Source organism: Eriocheir sinensis, chromosome 4 (assembly GCF_024679095.1).
Source record: "Eriocheir sinensis breed Jianghai 21 chromosome 4, ASM2467909v1, whole genome shotgun sequence".
NCBI classification, from domain to species: domain Eukaryota; kingdom Metazoa; phylum Arthropoda; class Malacostraca; order Decapoda; family Varunidae; genus Eriocheir; species Eriocheir sinensis.
In genome coordinates, this window is record NC_066512.1 from 15800456 (window position 1) to 15820049 (window position 19594).

Here is a 19594-nt window from a genome sequence, read left to right on the forward strand (position 1 = left end):
CTACTACTAGTACTACTGCTGTAGAAGCCACCCGAACGTGTTAGGGACCGATCTACTGCTTTAACTTGGCATATGCACTACAGTCACCTATCAAAAAGAGGTTGCATCCATTTCTTGAGCGGACTGATGTCATTGCCGCAGCTGTCATGGGCCCCAGGTATAAACTGGCATGGATGCCATGTAAGAAAATGCAAAAGGAAAAGGTTTCCAAGATTGTGGACCTTGTTATTTCCGAGTCAACTCAGTCGACCTTGAAGAAGAAAACATTTCAAGAGAGTGAGCCTTTCGTCTTTTCGGCTGGCATGAGTGCAACACGACCTCGTCTTTTTGCCTACATGCCTCCAGCTGGGCAAATGATGGCAAGTGCATCAACAAATGACACTACAGTGGTGAAGGCAGAACTTGAAACGTACCTAGAAGAAGGTGTTTTGCCTTTTGATGTCAATCCACTGAGGTACTGGCGTGATGCAGAAAGCTTCAGAAATTTGAAGCACTTTGACAAGAATATTCTAGGGTGCTGTGCAACAACATGGACGCCCCGGGAAGCATGTCACATCCACGAACATAAAAAAAGTCCCCGCAGAGAAATTAAACAGCTGTCGTGATGATAAAAGAAAAAGAGCAAAGGGCGGGAGACGAGGGGGATGAAAGGGATGGAGGGAGATGAAGGGGAGGGGGAATGGAAAGGAAAGGGGGCTGATGAAGAAGTTTGAAAGAAATATATGTATAGAGAGCAAGGATGAAAGAAAGGGAGAAATATAATGAAATAAAGAAGAGAAAAATAGAGGAACAGACGACTAAAGAGAAGTGGCAGCCCAATACAAATGTTAGGAAACTTTAGTGGGCCGTCCTCGTGAGTCAACACGCTCACTGGTGTTCTCCCTCAGCAGGTGTGTGAATGCAATGTACCTGAAAGACGTTAATTGGTGAACCAATTCTTATTATGTAAAATCAACCAATCAGTCAATCAGAGAAAGAAAAAATAATTAAAAAGAAAAATTGGAAGTAAGAAAGAAAAGGGAAAATGATGCTGCGCCGGAGGCCGCGCCGAGGATTCCTTATGATGCTTGTGAGCGTCCCCGAGGCCCATCGGTCCTTCATCCAAGAACCGATAAACGCGGTGACCGGCGCCTTCACGGCATTTATGATTAATTTTATAATCCAGTCTGGTAGTTTTAAGAAGCGAGTTCTTGCATCCGCCCTACTCGAACCGGCGGGGCGGTGGAGCGCCAGCGAGCCCAAGGTCTCCCAGGCGAGCATGGCAGGACTGGAGGGCTCCCGGCAGGGCGCCTCGGCGTCCATCGGGACCCCGATGGAGGTGCCGGAGATCTTCCGGCTACAGCGCCGGGCAGGTGGGGCTCGTTAGCCGTGGTAGGCAATCTGCCTAGGAGAGCAAACTCCGAACAATAAGCCCGGGCAGGTTGGGCTCGTGAGCCGTCATAGGTAATACACCAAGGAGAGCAAACTCCGAACAATAAACCCGGGCAGGTTGGGCTCGTGAGCCGTCATAGGTAATACACCTAGGAGAGCAAACTCCGAACAATAAACCCGGGCAGGTTGGGCTCGTGAGCCGTCATAGGTAATACACCTAGGAGAGCAAACTCCGAACAATAAACCCGGGCAGGTGGAGGTCGTTAGCGAAAGCAGTTCATCTAGGAGAGCAAACTCCGATTACAAAACCGGGCAGGTGGAGGTCGTTAGCGTGAGCAGTTCACCTAGGAGAGCAAACTCCGATTGCAAACCCGGGCAGGTGGAGGTCGTTAGCGTGAGCAGTTCACCTAGGAGAGCAAACTCCGATTGTAAACCCGGGCAGGTGGAGGTCGTTAGCGAAAGCAATTCATCTAGGAGAGCAAACTCCGATTACAAACCCGGGCAGGTGGAGGTCGTTAGCGTAAGCAGTTCACCTAGGAGAGCAAACTCCGATTACAAACCCGGGCAGGTGGAGGTCGTTAGCGAAAGCAGTTCAGCTAGGAGAGCAAACCTGATTTCAAACCCGGGCAGGTGGAGGTCGTTAGCGTAAGCAGTTCACCTAGGAGAGCAAACTCCGATTACAAACCCGGGCAGGTGGAGGTCGTTAGCGAAAGCAGTTCACCTAGGAGAGCAAACTCCGATTACAAACCCGGGCAGGTGAGGTTCGTTAGCCGTGGTAGGCAATTCACCTAGGAGAGCAAACTCCGAACAATAAACCCGGGCAGGTTGGGCTCGTGAGCCGTCATAGGTTATACACCTAGGAGAGCAAACTCCGAACAATAAACCCGGGCAGGTTGGGCTCGTGAGCCGTCATAGGTAATACACCTAGGAGAGCAAACTACGAACAATAAACCCGGGCAGGTTGGGCTCGTGAGCCGTCATAGGTAATACACCTAGGAGAGCAAACTCCGAACAATAAACCCGGGCAGGTTGGGCTCGTGAGCCGTCATAGGTAATACACCTAGGAGAGCAAACTCCGAACAATAAACCCGGGCAGGTGGAGCTCGTCAGCCGTGGTAGGCAGTCTGCCTAGGAGAGCAAACTCCGAACAATAAACCCGGGCAGGTGGAGCTCGTCAGCCGTGGTAGGCAGTCTGCCTAGGAGAGCAAACTCCGAACAATAAACCCGGGCAGGTGGAGCTCGTCAGCCGTGGTAGGCAGTCTGCCTAGGAGAGCAAACTCCGAACAATGAACCCGGGCAGGTGGAGCTCGTCAGCCGTGGTAGGCAGTCTGCCTAGGAGAGCAAACTCCGAACAATAAACCGGGGCTTGTGGTCCTCGTTAGATGTCGTAGACAATCCACGCAATGGGAACACCAAAGAAAAGGAAAATAAAAAGGAACACCAGAAAAAGGAAAATATAGTAACAAAACATCAAGAAAATAAAATAAAAAACACAGATCATCCACCTTCAGGCCCTAACATCTCCAAAATTATGGGTGAGTCTTTTCTGGGGAGAAAGAGGCTCATCCAGACCAAAGAACATCAAAAAGGGATGATATAGAAAGGAACACCAAAAAAATGGGAAAAAGAGAAAAAAACATCGCAAAAGAAAAGTAACAACAATAACAGAACAACGTCAAGAAAAGTAACATACAAAGAAACATCATCCACCATTCGGCCCCAAACTAACATCACCAAAATTATGGGTGGGTCTTTTCTGGGGAGAAAGAGGCTCATCCAGACCAAAGAACATCAAAGAGGGATGATATAGAAAAGAACACCAAAAAATAGGGGAAAAAAGAGCAAAAAAACATCGCAAAAGAAAAGTAACAACAATAACAGAACAACATCAAGAAAAGTAACATACAAAGAAACATCATCCACCATTCGGCCCCAAACTAACATCACCAAAATTATGGGTGGGTCTCTTCTGGGAGGAAAGCGGCTCACCCAGACCAACGAAGAACATCAACAAGAGGATGATATGAAATAAAAGAACATTAAAAAACACGAAGAAAAGAAATGAGGAAAAAGAACAGAAAAAAACATCGGAAAAGAAAAACAAGAAGAAAAACACATCGAGAAGAAAAATATAAGAAACATCATCCACCTTTCGGCCCCTAACTAACATCAACAAAATTATGGGTGGGTCTCTTCTGGGAGGAAAGCGGCTCACCCAGACCAAAGAACATCAACAAGAGGATGATATGAAATAAAAGAACATCAAAAAAGAAAAACAACAGCAAGAAAACAAAGAAAAAGATAAAGAAAACAAAAGGAAAAAGAAACAAAAAGAAAAAGAAAAACACCAAAATAAAATAAAATAAAACAAAAACAAAAAAAATAATCCAAATAAATAAATAAATAAACATACAGAATACAGTAAAATTAACGAACTAACTAACTAATTCAAACTGTCTAATTACTAAACTACCTATCTAACTACCTATCTATTTTTTATTGTTTCCTTTTTGTGTGCCCTTGTGCTGTCTCCTTTGCTGTAAAAAAAAAAAATTGCTGTGTGTGGCTGCGGTAGGTACTCATCTCCGCACCGTTGACCCTTTGAGCTTGTGGTAGGCAAGAACCTGTTAGTTACCGGCACCATCTGAGAGGGTGTTTAGTAAGGCCGGCAATTTTTACACTCCTAAGCGAGCAAAACTCGGCCCGGAAACCTTCTGGGCATTAATGATGATAAAATGAAGTGTAAACTTGTGAAAAAAATATCTTTATATTTTTTGTATTATTTTAGGAGTATTTTTATTTGAATCTTTGAAATCTGGAATAGGAGTATTTGTATTTTTATTTGTATTTTTAGATTCAGGAATAAAAGTATTTGTATTTGTATTTGTATTTTTGGAATCCCGAACAAAAGTATTTGAATTTGTATTTGACTTATAAAAAATCAGTATTTGATCCAACCCTGGTGATGGCCTCTCTCTCTCTCTCTCTCTCTCTCTCTCTCTCTCTCTCTCTCTCTCTCTCTGGTAAGGTAGATGCATCCAGGTAACAACAGCTGGTGGTAGTGGTGCTCTCTCTCTCTCTCTCTCTCTCTCTCTCTCTCTCTCTCTCCGGTAAGGTAGATGCAGGTAACAACAGCTAGGGGTGGTGCTGGTGCTCGTGGTGGTGGTGGTGATGTCATGTCACCCACACACCTGCCAGGGCCGATGACGCAACCCGAGGCTCCCCTAACGACCCCGACTGTTTGGACACACAACACCAACGGACAGACGAAGGGTGATTCAACGCACTCCAACGGCGGCCTGTGTGTGTGTGTGTGTGTGTGTGTGTGTGTGTGTGTGGTCGTTCATCATTTTGTCATTAAGTCATTTGTCTTCACCTGTATATTTTTTTGGGGGGGTGGGTGAGTGAGAAAATAAATTAGTGCTCACCCCACAACGCTTTCTGCAGGTGGCTTCTCATCCTTGCTTTCCTTCCTCCTTTTCCCCTCTTCTTCCTCTTCCTCCTTACACCCTCTTCCTCTTCATCTCGTCTTCCAAAGTCAAGATTACCTCATCGACTGATATAAAAATGGAGCACTTATGAACCAGACACCGGAAACGCAACCACCACACATAGACACACACCACACGCTTCCCGCACGTTGTTCTTGTAGCATAATAACATTGACAGACTCTTAACATCACACTCGCCGCAAATTTGGTCTCTCGCTTCCATTTGTTTTCATGTGTTCACTCTATTTTTGGCTTCATGCGGATCTGTTTCAACCACAAATGGATGAGCTACCCGCGGATGCTCCTTACGTACGGTTGATCACACTCATGAGAAGCTTAGGGGGTGACCATGTTCTCTCTCCCTCCCTCTCTTATGTCTCCTCTCTCTCCTCTTTAAGCTATCACATGTCCTTCCTTTCCAGCGCCCTATACGGTTATCACACTTATGAGAAGCTCAGGAGGTGACTAGGAACTCTCTATCTTTCTCCCTCTCTGTTTCTCTTCTCTCTCCACCTTCTACATTATTGCTACCACCGCCTCCTCCCTCCTCCTCCTTCCATCCCTTCTCCCTTCCCCCTGACACCCTCACCCCCGAATCCCTCGCACCGGAAACCATTATCACCACGGCTACCTGCCCCTCCCAACCCCTTCCTCCCTTCCCTTTCCCCTCCAAGCTCCTCCCTCCCTCCCTCTCCTGCAAACGGGCTTCCCACTAACAGCGATGCAGCTCTGGCTGTTCTGGCGTGACTCTGAAGGGGAACTGACGCTTTTTTGTGATATTGATGATGATGATGATGGTAAGTGTAGGTCATTCGCTGCTGCTTCTGCTTGTGCTTCTGCTGCTACTGTTAATGGTGGTATACGTGGATAAAGAGTAATACTGATGATGAAGTTTGCGAGATGTTTACAATAACGAAACAGTCTCTCTCTCTCTCTCTCTCTCTCTCTCTCTCTCTCTCTCTCTCTCTCTCTCTCTCTCTTTGTTCTATCTCCTGCGAGGTAACGGGAGCGAGTCACGTCACGATCACGTATCTCAATCTGCCTCACGAGCTTTCTTTCTCCCTTCCTTTTCCCCTCACGCCCCCCTCCTCTCTCTCTCTCTCTCTCTCTTGCTTCATCTTTTTTCTTCACTCATTATCTTCTTATCTCCCCTTTCTTCCTGCACAAAAGCCTCCCCACCCGCTCCCCAGCCTTACTCAATTCATCCTTCACCCATACATTCACCCTTACATACATACATACATACATACATACATACATGGAAACTTCACCCCTTTACTACCCCCATTGCTTGATTTTTTTTTTAAGTCAGTCCCCCGCTACACACTTATATATCCTCCCCTCCATTTTCGTATAAACTCAATCACCTTTTGGCCTGCTTCCTCTACCTCCCTCTCTCCCTCCCTACCACCTGTCTTACCTCACAGTTCCAGACGTGTTTTTATCCCTCCAGAGTTAGTTGTCCTTGTCCTGGAAGTCTGCCGCTTCAAATAGGCAATGCAGTCTTTTTTTTTTCTTTTTTTTTTACAGCAAAGGAGACGGCTCAAGGGCAACAAAAAGAGTGCAGAGAAAAAAAAAAAGCCAGCTACTCACCGCTCCCATAGTCTGTTAAGAATTTGAAGTTGAAAGTTAACTGCTTTTTCCTGCAGGGGTGACGAAATTATACATATTTATCCCTAATACGCATTGCTCTCTTATAATAATCTAGACGTAATTGAATGTATTCCTATCTCCCTTACATTCCCTTAACTCCCTCGCCTTAGATTCTTAGCCCTCACCCTCCCCTTACTCATCCCCTCTCCCCCTTCGTTTCCTTCCCTCCCCCTTCACCTCGCTCACACTTCCCCCAGTTCGTATTCTCTCCCCTCACCTTCCCCTTCCTCTTCCCCATCACCCCCTTCGCTTCCCTTCCTCCCCTTCACCTCGCTCACTCCTCTCACCTCCCATTCTTACCCCTCATCTCATCCCCTCTCCCCCTCGTTACCCTCCCTTCCTCTTCAATTACTCAGACTTCCCTCAGCTCCCATTCTCTTCCCTCACCTTACCCTTCCTCATCCCCTCACTCCCGATTCCTATCCCTTATCCCCTTATCTCCCTCCCTCCCTAACCTCCCATTCGTAAACCCTATCTTCTCTCTCTCTCTCTCTCTCTCTCTCTCTCTCTCTCTCTCTCTCTCTCTCTCTCTCTCTCTCTCTCTCTCTCTCTCTCTCTCCTCCTCCCTTTTGTTTCCCTCGTCACGCGATCTCCTCAATCTCACGACCACGTTCTTATTAACCTTACGTCAGGCGAGGCCTTTGATGCACCTGCTCATTACGCCTGACAAAGACACCTGCACGCGTTTGCCTCTAATTAATAAACACAGGTAGCACAGGTATTAGGTCGTGTGGGCATGAAAAGCAAAGGAATGGGTGGAGTGAATGATAGGGCAGGTTAGAAAGGATGAAGGGGCAAGGGAAAAGGGGGGACTGAACTAAGACACAATGTATGCTTTGTTGGAGGAAGAGAGAAATGAAAGAAGGGAAGTAAAGGAGGACAGGGCAGGTTAGTGAAGGCATGGATGAATGCAGGGGAAGTGGGGAGGGGATAGAGACAGTGGGGGGAGGGAAGGAGCTGCAGTGAAGGGGAGAAGGAGAAGGAGGGAAACAGAATGAGGGAAGTAAAGGAGGACAGAACAAGTTAGTGAAGAAATGGAGGGATGGAGGGCAAGAGAGGAGGCGGTGGAGATAGGAGGGAGGGATAGGGAAAGGTTGCAGTGAGAAATAATGCATTCTGTGTAAAAGAAGGAAAAGGAAGAGAAGGGACACCGAATGAGGGACGAAGGAGGACAAAATAAGTTAGTGAAGAAAGGGAGGGATGGAGGGGAAGATGGAAGGGTAATGGAGACAGTGGGGGAGAGGGGGAGAGGCTGCAGTGAGGTATATTGTACGCTGCGTGGGAGGAGGAAGAAACTGTAATGGGGGAAGAGAAGAAGGTGGAGAGGATAGGTTAGTGAGGGATTGGAGGGGAACAGGAGAAGAGGGAAGGGGAGGAAGACAGTGCTGGGAGGAAGGGGGATTTTATAGTGAGGAATAATGCATGTAGTGATATAGAAAAAAGGAGTAGAAGAGAACCACCATGAGGGAAGTGAAGCAAAATAAGACAGGTTAGAGAAAGAATGGAAGGATGGAAGAAGGAGATGAGGGAGTGGGATGGAAAGGGGGATGGAGAACAGTGCATGGGGGGTTGGAGGGTGGAGGGCTGGGCTGAGAAATAATGTTGAAGGGATATAAAGTGTGCTAAGTCATGCTGAGAGTGGCGCAGTAAGGAGACGAAGAAGGAAGCAGACAAGTGAATAAATGTGTGTGTGTGTGTGTGTGTGTGTGTGTGTGTGTGTGTGTGTGTGTGTGTGCGCGCGCGGATGTGCGTGTGAATAATGGCACAAAGTAAAACGCATTGATATATATTTTTTTCAAACGCTTTAGTAACCACAGAGGAACTCGAGTGAGGAGGGAATAAAGTGGTGGAGGAGGAGGAGGAGGAGGAGGGGGGGGAAGAGGAGAAGGAGGAGGAGGAGGAAATGGGGAAGGAAATGTGGTGTGGAGGAAAGGCGAGGCGATCTGGCACACACACACACACACACACACACACACACACACAACTCCCCCTCTCCTTCCCCCTCACGTAATGACACAACTTGAACACTTAAACGCCACAAAAACTAGAGGATGTAAATCTTGAAAGCAACCTCCCAATTTCGACCATCAGAGGCATCCCGAGGGCGCTGTTCTGACCCTCATCAGGAACCGACTGAGAGGGAGCTTGTGTGTCTATCTACGTCCCTTCAACACGCACCCCACAAAAACCCTCACCGATAGGACTCACTGACTGACTGACTATTACCGCGGATTAACCAAGAATACAGGTTGTCATGGTAGTGGCAGACGAGGTTAAGTAGTAAGAAGACGAAGTAAGTAGGCGAAGGACAATGTAAGGAAGTATTGCCCTCTATCTTTCCTTTGTTGAAATTGATAAAGATGAAAAAAAAGTCAAATAAAAAAAAAGTAAACCGTGAATACATTATGAAGTGGTATTTAAGCGACCTTGAGTGTGTAATGGAACAGTCATGACCTAATTGAGAGAGAGAGAGAGAGAGAGAGAGAGAGAGAGAGAGAGAGAGATACATTATGCATCGTTAGTCAGCATCGTATCAATGTACAAACTACACTTCCTTGCCCTTTCCTCCCCTCCGCTAAACCTGAGACCCTCCACCCACCATCACCACCACCATCACCACTACCACCACCCACCACCACCAACACTCCACCCAGCACCCTAAACTCTTCTTCCTCCTCCTCCTTCTCTCCTCCTTTTCCTCCACGTCTATACCCGACACAATGAACAGTGCCAGTGTGTGTGTGTGTGTGTGTGTGTGTGTGTGTGTGTGTGTGTTTAGAGTCTGGTATCTCCCTCATTAAAGACATTAAAGCGTACACATTTTCAGCGCCACACACACACACACACACACACACACACACACACACACATTCATCCTCCTTAAACACGCATAAAAACAAGGCAGGCGATGCAAGCGAGCGTGGATACTCTTGTCCTCATTCCCACCCTCCTGCCACCCCTCTTTCCCCTCCCGCCGCGGGCCCGCTGAACCACCGTCGCCTGGGTATTGTGTCCCTTCAGAAAGACAAGGAAAAAGAGAGGGAAAATTGATTGCTGAGGCGGAGGTACGTGCCCTGTATGCCAACTGAGAATCATCTATGTAAGCTTTGGTGGTGTTCTGAAACGACGGAGTGACAGTGCAGTGATGAAGCGTGGGTGTCGGATATTCAATACCACACACACACACACACACACACACACCAGCATTCACGCCCCTAATCTCCGTTTAGTTGCTTTCATATATTTTACAGGACAGTTTCGGCTTTAATATTTACTCTAGTTTCTTTCCGGGTTAAATAAATAGAGGAAAATAATAGTGTGTTGTCTGCTTGGGACCTGCCAGCCGCCACGCAGACAGTCGGGCCGCCAACTAGGCAGCCATGCCTCGGAGACACACGCGCCGCTGTGAAGATCAAGCCCATCACACCCGCCGCCGCCCGGCCTTCGCATGCCCCGTGGCTCTCCGCCCTCCTGACGCCGGGCCGCTGCGATTCGTGCCCCGCTGACACGTTCACGGCCAGGCAAGGCAAACATGGAGACAGTCATTGCTCTCTCTCTTAATACGATGCCGACCAACGATGCATAATCTCTCTCTCTCTCTCTCTCTCTCTCTCTCTCTCTCTCTCTCTCTCTCTCTCTCTCTCTCTCTCTCTCTCTCTCTCAAGGCAGGTGAGTTGAGCCACACAGCCGCCGGCGTGAGGGTAAGGAGGGGCGGTGGGTGCCTGATGGAGGAACTCTTCGCGGCATGAGAGAGGAGGAGACAAATCAACAAGGAAATAAAAGTAAAATCGTTCACTGATCAGAAGCGATGCCTGAAACCGGGAGTGTGTTGGGTCACCTTGGCTGTCTTACGTGTGCTGAGGGAAAAAGGATACTGATGCTGATGATGGAACGTAAAAAATGTCGTTATAATAAACGTGCTAAAGATTTATGTACATTGATACATATGACCATTAACAGTATCACCATTAACACCATCAGCACCACCACCACCACCACCACCACCACAACCAGAGGCGACGGCCCAAAACCGTCGTCAGGAGGAGTCATGCCAACGGTAGTCACCCCTCTCACCCCCCCCCTCCCCTCCCCTCACCCCTCTACCACCCCTCACCCCACCACCTTTATGAATGAAAACGACACGCGCGGTGATGGGGAGGCTGGGAGGCGTCTTGAAGCTCCCCTCCTCCCCCTTCTCCCCTCTCCCCTCTCCCCTCCTCCTCCTCCCCCCTCAACCAGAATAGTCAGTGACCTCCTCTTTGCGCGAAAAAAAAAAGAATAAAACAAGACGTGCCACCTTAGTCAGACATTTCGTAAGTGTGTGTGTGTGTGTGTGTGTGTGTGTGTGTGTGTGTGTGTGTGTGTGTGTGTGTGTGTGTGTGTGTGTGTGTGTGTGTGTGTGTTCATTAATTAGCGCTATCTGCATATTCACTTCCCCTCCTTCTTCCTCCCCTTCCCCTTCTCCTCTCATCCTCTACATTCACGAAAGAGAGATGAAGGGAGAAGAAAATCAGAAAAGAGGGAAAGGAGGAAACAAAAGACAGGGGGTGAATATGGAAGGAATGAAAGAAGGGAGTAGATAAAAAGAAGGAATGAGGGAGGGAAAATAAGCGAATGGAGGTGCAGTGAGAAAAGAGAAAGGGAGGAAAAGGGAAGGAAATAAAGGATACAGAGGAAAGGAAGGAAGAAGTGGGAAATAGGGACAGAGGTTGGAGGTGGAAGGAGTGGAACAAGAGTAAGAAAAATGGAAGAAATGGAGGACTGGAGCAGAGGGTGGAGGAATAAGAAGTGGAAGTAGGATGGGATGGAAAGGGGAGACGGTAGGAAGGGGAGACAAGTGAGGAAGAGGGGAGGAAATGTAAGCATGTGTGTGGAGGGGAGGGGGAGGATTGTGGAGTGGGAGAGAGAGAGAGGGAAGGGAGAGTGAAGAAAGTGAGAGGGGAGGAGGTAGTGAGGGTAAGGGAGGCGGAATGAGGGGAGAGGAAGGAGGGAGAGAGGAGAGAAAGGGGAGAGGGAGGAAGAAGGGAGTGGAGTGAGGGGAGCAGGAGGTAGAGAGGGTGATGAGGAAGGGAAAGGGAAAAAAAGAAGAGAGAAAGGGTAGCGAAGGGAAGGAGGGGGAAGGAGGGGAGAAGGAGGAGGGAGAGAGGAGAGAACGGGGAGAGGGAGGAGGGGGTAGTGAGGAAGGGAGTGGAGTGAGGGGAGCAGGAGGAGGTAGAGAGGGCGAAGAGGAAGAGAAAGGGGAAAAAAGAAGGGAGAAAGGGGAAGCGAAGGGAAGGAGGGGGAAGGAGGGGAGAAGGAGAAGGAGGAGGGAGAGAGGATAGTAAGGGGAGAGGGAGGAGGGGGTAGTGAGGAAGGGAGTGGAGTGAGGGGAACAGGAGGAGGTAGAGAGGGCGAAGAGGAAGAGAAAGGGGAAAAAAGAAGGGAGAAAGGGGTAGCGAAGGGAACGAGGGGAGAAGGAGGAGGGAGAGAGGAGAGTAAGGGGAGAGGGAGGAGGGGGTAGTGAGGAAGGGAGTGGAGTGAGGGGAACAGGAGGAGGTTGAGAGGGTGAAGAGGAAGAGAAAGGGAAACAAAAAGAAGGGAGAAAGGGGTAGCGAAGGGAAGGAGGGGGAAGGAGGGGAGAAGAAGGAGGGAGAGAGGGAAAAGGGGGGTAGTGAGGAAGGGAGCGGAGTGAGGGGAACAGGAGGAGATAGAGAGGGTGAAGAGGAAGGGAGAGGTAAAAAAAAGAAGGGGGAAAGGGGTAGCGAAGGGAAGGAAGGGAGAAGAAGGAGGGAGAGAGTGGAAGGAGGGGGTAGTGAAGGCGAAAGGAGGGAGGAAGGGAGAGAAGGAGAAAGGGGGAGAGAAGGGAGGGTGAGAAGGGAGGAGGAACGTATTCTCCCTCACAGTTAGGTCACATAAACACGAAACTGAATGTGGGTCTTGTGCACGACTGTCCTACTGCCCCGCCACGCCCCGCCTCTGCCCCGCCCCGCCCCGCCCCGGCTCGTCTCCGTCTGCCCCTCCAGCTGCGGCACTCTACGTTTCCCTCCGCGCTTGCCTCTCTTATTTCCTCACCTCGACCTTATTATTCTGTTCTATTCTCCTTTTCTCGAATTTATTATTCTATTGTATTCCCATGTCTCGTCTCGGTTCTTGTCAATATTTTTTTTTTTTTCCCGACTCCAAAATTCTCGATTTTCTCATCCTTAACCTTACTTACTGTCCTTCTTTCTCGATATTATTCTCAACTCAACCTTATTTATCTATCATTTTTCTCTTTTTTTTATTTTCTTATCTCAAACTTGTTTTTCGATCCTTCTTTCTCGTGCTTTCTCATGCCTCCGTGGTCTAGTGGTCAGCGTGCCTGGCTTTTACTCCGCGGGCCCGGGTTCGAATCCCGGCCCGGGCAGTCAGCGTGCAGCTCACCCAGCTGTTCATTCTCCCTCTCGGGCTGGGGAAACCTGGGGAAGGTAAACTGTGGTAGCCCGGATGTCACACTGGCCCTGTGTCCCGGGGTAATGGTCTCCCTCCCACCACAGGCTCAAGGGCCAATGTTACGGAGATGAGCACCGAGGCCACGCGCTGCTGCAGCGTATGCCCCGAGCTTTACCTTTACCTTTTCTCGTCTAGTTCTCTTTTTTTTTTCAATGTTTCCTTTTAAAACCTTATCTGTTTCCTCATCTCGGCCTTATTATTTGATCCTCTTGTCTGGGTTCTTTTTTAATATATCCCCTCTAAAAAACAACTTATACTGCCTATCTACGACCTTATTTTTTTTTATTCTTGGGACTTTTAACTAATTTTCTACGCCCTCTAACTCCCCTTTTTCATCATCAGCACGTTATGTCTTATCCTTGGGTCTTTCCATTAATATTTCCCTTGAAAACTCTCCTCATTTTTTCACCACAACCTTATTTTTCTGTCCTTGGGTATTTTACATTAACACTCTCCCCGCTTCAACCTCCTCATTTCCTCCCCACGACCTTATTTCTCTGTCTGTCGGTATTTTCATTAATATTCTCCTTACTTACCAAACTCGCTCTTTAACCACCACCGCAGAACTCCAGACACTTCACGCACCTCTCTTCTCCTCCACTAAACTCTTCTTCATCCTCCCTTTATGAGCCTCGTAATGCTACTCCCTGCGCCTTGATAACACTAAGTAGATAATTCTGCGACTTCACTTGAGTCGAGGACGCCATGAGCTCGTGTTTTTATCGCAAGCCCAACCTGTAATTCAGTCTTTTTTTCCTTTATTCATATCCTCGTGTGGGCGGTCAAGTTGGGCTGAATCTTCCCCTCTTGTGGGTCAGTATAACTCCTTCTGGGACCTTCCTTCTCAGCTGTGTCCTTGTTACGTCACTGGGCTAAGGGAGGGAAAGGGGAAGGTGCGAGGGGAAGGGGTGTAAGCAAGGCGCACATGCACCCATTTGCGAGGAGGGAAAGGGAGAAAGGAGAAGGAGAGAGGGAGAGTCAGGGAAGGGATGAAGTGTGTTCTGTGTATCTTGTTTATACTCCTACGATGATGATGATGTTGGGGTGCGAGAGGGAAAGAGGAGGAGAGAAGGAAGAGGGAGAGAGAGAGGGAAAGAGAAAGAGGAAAGAGGGAGAGAGGGAGAGAGGAAGATGGAAGGGGAAAGGGAGAGTCAGGGAAGGAATGAAGTGTGTCCTGTGTGTCTTGTTTAGTCCTACGATGATGTTGGGGTGCGAGAGGGAAAGAGAAAGAGGGAAGGAAGAGGGAGAGAGAAGGAAAGAGAAAGAGGGAAGGAAGAGGGAGAGAAAGAGAGGGGAAGAGGAAAGGGGAGAGAAAGAAAGAGGGATAGAGGTGGAGGAAAGGGAAGAGGGGAAGGAAGGCGAGCATGAAAGAAGAGACCAAGGAGAAAGGTAGACTAGGTAGATTAGAGAGAGGAAGGGGTGTAAGAAGAGGGCGGCAAGAGAAGTAAAGAGGGGAAGGAGGAGGGAGGAGATGGAAGAGGAACGGGCACGGAAGGAAGGAGGGAGGGAGAGAAATAAATAAAGGAGGGAAGAAGAAATAGGAGCAAGGGGTGGTCACGGAAAACTAAACAAAAACGTAAATTGAGGGAAGTAAAAGGAAAGTGACATGGGAAAAGGGCGAGGAAAATAAAGGAGGAATTGACACGCGGCGGGCAAGAAAAGAAAAAAAAGTAAGAAAGGAATAGAAAAGCAAGGGGGGGGGAGAGCTATAAGGTGGACACAGAGGGCAAGAAAAAGGAAAGAGAGTAAAGGAAGAAAGTAATAGATGGGGCAAAAGGAAGGAGACCAAAAGAAAGCCACAGAGAAAGGAGAGGTTACGGAAAAAAGGATTATGAAGAAAATGAAAAGAAATAAGAAAGGAGGAGGAAAGATGCAGAGTGCGAGAGAGAAAGAAGTGAACGCGGAAGAAAATAAAAGGAAGAAAAAGAAAAGAAATGACTAGATAATAAAGTGAGATGGAGGAGAGCTACGCAACGTCACAGAGAAAGGAATGGACACGAAATGCAAGAAAATAAAAGAAAAGGAAAGAAAGAAAGAAGGAAATAAAGAAAAAGAAACAAGACGGAGGAGAGCTTCGAAGTGACACACGGAGGTACGAATGGACACGGAAGCAAACAAAAGGAAAGAAAGAAAGGAATACATAGAAAAGTATGGAGAAGGAGGAGGAGGAGGAGGAGGAGGAGGAAGAAGAGCTACAGAGTGTCACAGAGGGGAGGAAGGAATGTACCGAAATAAACCTCTAAAATAAGCGGGGCGAGAAGGCAGGAGGAGGAGGAGGAGGAGGAGGAGGAGGAGGAGGCGGGGGATGGCAACAACGAGGCTGGAATGCGCGGGACACTTACTACACAGTGACATTCCGCACACGTCCACCAGGGGGCAAGAAGGGGAAAAAAAGGAAAAAAAAAGGAGAGCTAAATAAATTCTTCACTAGTGCGGGCGGGCGCGGCACCAAAGCTCTTCTTCCTCACCAACAGAAGCGATTACACACACACACACACACACACACACACACACACACACACAAGCGCTATAGGATAATATTTTCTGATGTCTTTTCTTTTCTTTTGTTTTTACACCTTTCTTGTCCTCCCTTCTCCCTCGCTTTCCATTTTTATCTTTCTTTTCCTTATTTCCTTCCTCATTATCCATTGTTTTTCTTCACGTCTTCCTCCCTTGCCCTTCCCTTCCTCCCTCGTTTCCCTTTGTTTTATTATTTCTTTACCTCTTCCTTCTCCTTCCCTCCTCCCTCATTATCCATTGTTTTTCTTCACTTCTTCCTTCCTTGCCCTTCCCTTCCTCCCTCGTTTCCCTTTGTTTTATTATTTCTTTACCTCTTCCTTGTCCCATCCTCCTTCGTCCCTCGTTTTCCACTCTTTCTTTATACCTCTTCCTTTCTTCCCCTTCCCATTCTCCCTCGTTTCCCTTTGTTTTGTTATTTTTTACCTCTTCCTTGTCCCATCCTCCTTCCTCCCTCATTTTCCACTGTTTCTTTTTACCTCTTCCTTCCTTCCCCTTCCCATTCTCCCTCGTTTCCCCTTTTTTTTACCTTTTCCTTCTCCTCCCTCGAAGTGACAGACATTATACACAACATCCCCGAGCGAGTAAACACAAACAAACAAACAAACAAAGCTGAGAAGAAAAAGGCACAGACTCCCACTTTGGCTTCATTTAAACAGCTTATCACTTTATCACATTTTATCACCTTATCACGACTGAGAAAGAACATGCAGCCTCCCCTCTGACTTCAATTAACACCTTATCACATTTTTTTTCAGTGCTAAATTTAACAAACCCAAACAAAATACAGTGAAGAAAAAGACAGCCTCCCTTATGACTTTATACCCTTTTCTCTCTAGTACTCGAATTAGGAAAACCCGAAAACAAACAAACAAGGAAAACAAAAACTAAAAATTTACCCCTTCCCCTCCGTTCCATTTCCCTCATCAGGTTCTTTTTCCGTATCACCTTCCTTTTCTGGTACTACAAATCGCAAACCAAAATAAAAAACAAACAAGGAAAACAAAAATTAAAAACCTACCTATTCCCCTCTGTTCCATTTCCCTCATCAGCTTCTTTTTCCGCATCACCTTCCTTTTCTGGTACTAAAAATCGCAAACCAAAATATAGAACAAACAACGAAAAAAAAAAAATCCTAAAACCTATCCCTTCCCCTCCGTTCTATTTCCCTCATCAGCTTCGTCCTCCGTATCACCTTCCTTTTCTAGTATTAAAAATCGCAAACCAAATCAGAAAACAACCCCCCCCCAAAAAAAAAAAAAACTCCCCCTTCCTCTCCCCTCCATCTCCCTCATGAGCTTTCTTTCTTTATCTTCCTTGTTTCCTTTTCCAGGCGCGGCCCAGCATGGTAGTACTCTTATTTACGTGCATGGAGGGCTGGGCGGCGATGCTAATCACTGTCTATCCTATTCCCAGCGCAGACGGCCTCCCCTTCGTCCCGATATAGCCACGTCCGCCAGCTGGGAGGAGGGGAGGAAGGAGGAGGAGGAGGAGGGGGAGCGCGGGAGGCAAGAGACAAGTATAGCTCCTGGCCTACGTCCCTCACACACACACACACACACACACACACCTGCCCGGGACAAGGGAGCAATGCCCTTTCCTCTGCTCTTCCTCCTTCTCCTCCTCTTCCTCCTTCTGCTTCTCTTCCTCCTCCTCCTCTTCTTCCCCCTCCCCTTCAGTCGCCGCCACGTGTTCGGTCACTTGCTATCAATACTTCTTCCTCTTTTTGGTCCTGATTACATGACTGCAGTGGTGGTGGTGGTGGTGGTGAAGGTGATGATGGTGGTGAAGGTAACGGTGGTTGTGGCTGAGATGGTGGAGGTGCTGATGGTGGTGGTGGTGGTGGTGTGGGTAGGGATTAAGATAAGGGACGTAGTGGTACTGGTGGTGGTGATGGTGGTGGTGGTGGTGATGAGTGTGGTGGTGATGGGGGTGGTGGTGGTGACAAAATTCTGCATTCCAAGGTGTGTAAATATACTACTGTTACCACTGAAGCATTCCTCATTAATATCATTTTAAATCGATGTCTGAGGGAGAGCTAGACAGACAGACGGACAGATTGGTGTTGGTGGTGGTGATCCTCTGGTATGTATCTAAGGTGGTGGTGGTGGTGGTGGTGTATGGTGGTGGTGGAAGTCGTAAAAGTATATATTCGTGCGCATGGTGGTCGATATGGGGTCAATAATTTGGTGGTGGTGATGGTAATGGTGGTGGTGGTGGTGGTGACGATGATGGTGGTGGTGATGGCAATGGTGTTGGTGGTGACGGTGACGGTGGTGGTGGTGAAGGTATTGGTGGTGATGGTGTTGGTGTTGGTGGTGGAAGCGGGGTGAACAGGTGATATTGCGTGGTGTGGATTGCATGACACGAAGCAGCTGGAGGGAGGGAGGGAGGGAGGAAGGAAGGGAAGGGTACAGGAGAGAGAAGGAAAGGAAAGACAGTCACGAGAGGGAGGGTGGGAGGGAGGAGAGAGACAGGTAGGTACTGTCTTTCCCTTTCTGCCCCTCTGTACCTTCTATACTAAACCACTAACTCATCTTCTTATACCACAAAAAAAGGTTCAATAACAAGTCACAGTACTCGTTGACCCTCGCCACCTCACCACCGCCTGCAGGTCACCAAGTCCAAGGTCGTCAAGATGAACCACTAATAACCTTACCTGCCTCTACCTCTGCCGCCCTAACCTAACCTTTCCATTCCATCTCCACCCTTTGCCTCTTTTTGCCTTTCCCTCTATAACCTTACCCTTCCACCTCAACCCTCTGTTTCTTTTCTCCTTCCCCTCTTTAACTTCATCTTTCCATCTCTGCATTCTATCTCGTTTCTCCTTTCCTTCTTTTCTTCTCTTTATTCCCCCTTTCATCCCTCTTTAGTAGCCCTTTGTCTCTTTTTCTCCTTTCCCTCTTTTCTTCTCTACCTTCCCCCTACTCTATCCCTCTTTAGTAACCCTCTGTCTCTTTTCTCCTTTCCCTCTTCTCTTTTATATTTCTCCTATTCATTTCTCTTTGGTGCATGTTTGATCAGGAAATGAGAAGGGAAGGGAAGGGAAGGGAAGGGAAGGGAATTATCATCGTCATCACCATCAGTCTGTATCATTCCACTGTACGACATAGTTAAGTGTGAAGTAAAACGTTTCCCTTCGATTCCGTTATGTGTCTCTGGTTTCTGATTTTGATGGAAACGTTCGTAAATTCCATCAGTCCATTTTTGGGTCCTTTTATCTATATTTCAATAATCCTAATAACTTATATATTTTAACCAACAAAATAGTTTAACCCATCCTAACTTAACCTAACCAAAATCGAACCCAACCTAATTTAACCTCACCTGGACTGCTAATAATATAATCTGAGGCATTTCTGTACCTCTTATACTTCTTTCCTCTTATTATTTTCCCTTTTGAGCTGCACACACAAAAAAAACTAATCAAACCAATCTATGCAAAACCAAACAAATGAAACCACATCAAACCTTAATTGACCTCACCTGACCCACTACTAATAATACAATCTGACCCACTTGTGTACCGACGGCAGCGCGAGAGCCTCCTACGTAACCTCCCTGCGAGCCTTCCTCCCAACCTTTGCAGTCCGTTTCCCGTAAAGGTCAGACAAAAATTACTGGGCTAAGGTAAACTGAAGCCTCCTTTTAGCCATAATTTTCTTTTAAACCAGGAGTCGGAGCTTATATATGTGTGCAAAAATCCCTCCCCTCGGCACACTTAGGCGAGTTAATGCGAGGGATGTCCCGCCCCACGGTTCCTTTGAGGCAAATATTCACTGGATAGATATTTGTTTTGGGGGGTGGTAAGGGTAGGAGGGAGGGTTGAGGGGTGAGGCTGGGATGGCGTATGGATGATTGAGGGGATAAAAGAGGAGAGAAAGAAGCGATTGAGCAAGTCCAATCGAAGGTAGGGATGGGGAGTGGGGAGAGAGAAGGGAAGTCTGTGTTCCAATCAAAGGTGAGGTTCGGGAAAGGAGGAAAATAGGGAAGAGCAAATCTATGCACCCTCCAATCGAAGGTAAGATTGGGGGAGGGGGGTGGTAGGAGGAGTCTGCGGTTCAAGCAAAGGTAGGGACGAAGAGGGAGGA

At 47.7% G+C, this 19594-nt stretch overlaps 1 protein-coding gene and 2 long non-coding RNA genes across 7 annotated transcripts in view; 1 reads left to right on the plus strand and 2 right to left on the minus strand.

The window, feature by feature from the left end:
- The window catches only part of LOC126982254 (muscle-specific protein 300 kDa-like), a 267239-nt gene that overhangs the window by 231077 nt on the left and 16568 nt on the right, over positions 1-19594 (minus strand).
- LOC127008886 (uncharacterized) lies at positions 1549-3301 on the plus strand. 5 transcript variants are annotated; one of them, XR_007761404.1, is made up of 5 exons: positions 1736-1750; positions 1814-1939; positions 2002-2195; positions 2332-2603; positions 2672-3301. It is a non-coding gene; the product is annotated as an uncharacterized LOC127008886 (long non-coding RNA). The 5 variants fall into 5 exon arrangements; XR_007761405.1 differs by lacking the exons at positions 1736-1750; positions 2672-3301 and adding an exon at positions 1577-1687 and having other exon boundaries at positions 2332-2467; XR_007761403.1 differs by lacking the exon at positions 2672-3301 and having other exon boundaries at positions 1814-1876; positions 2332-2467.
- On the minus strand, positions 1569-2509 carry LOC127008891 (uncharacterized). The gene is made up of 4 exons (XR_007761410.1): positions 2364-2509; positions 2030-2159; positions 1905-1967; positions 1569-1715 (listed from the first exon to the last, which is right to left on the minus strand). It is a non-coding gene; the product is annotated as an uncharacterized LOC127008891 (long non-coding RNA).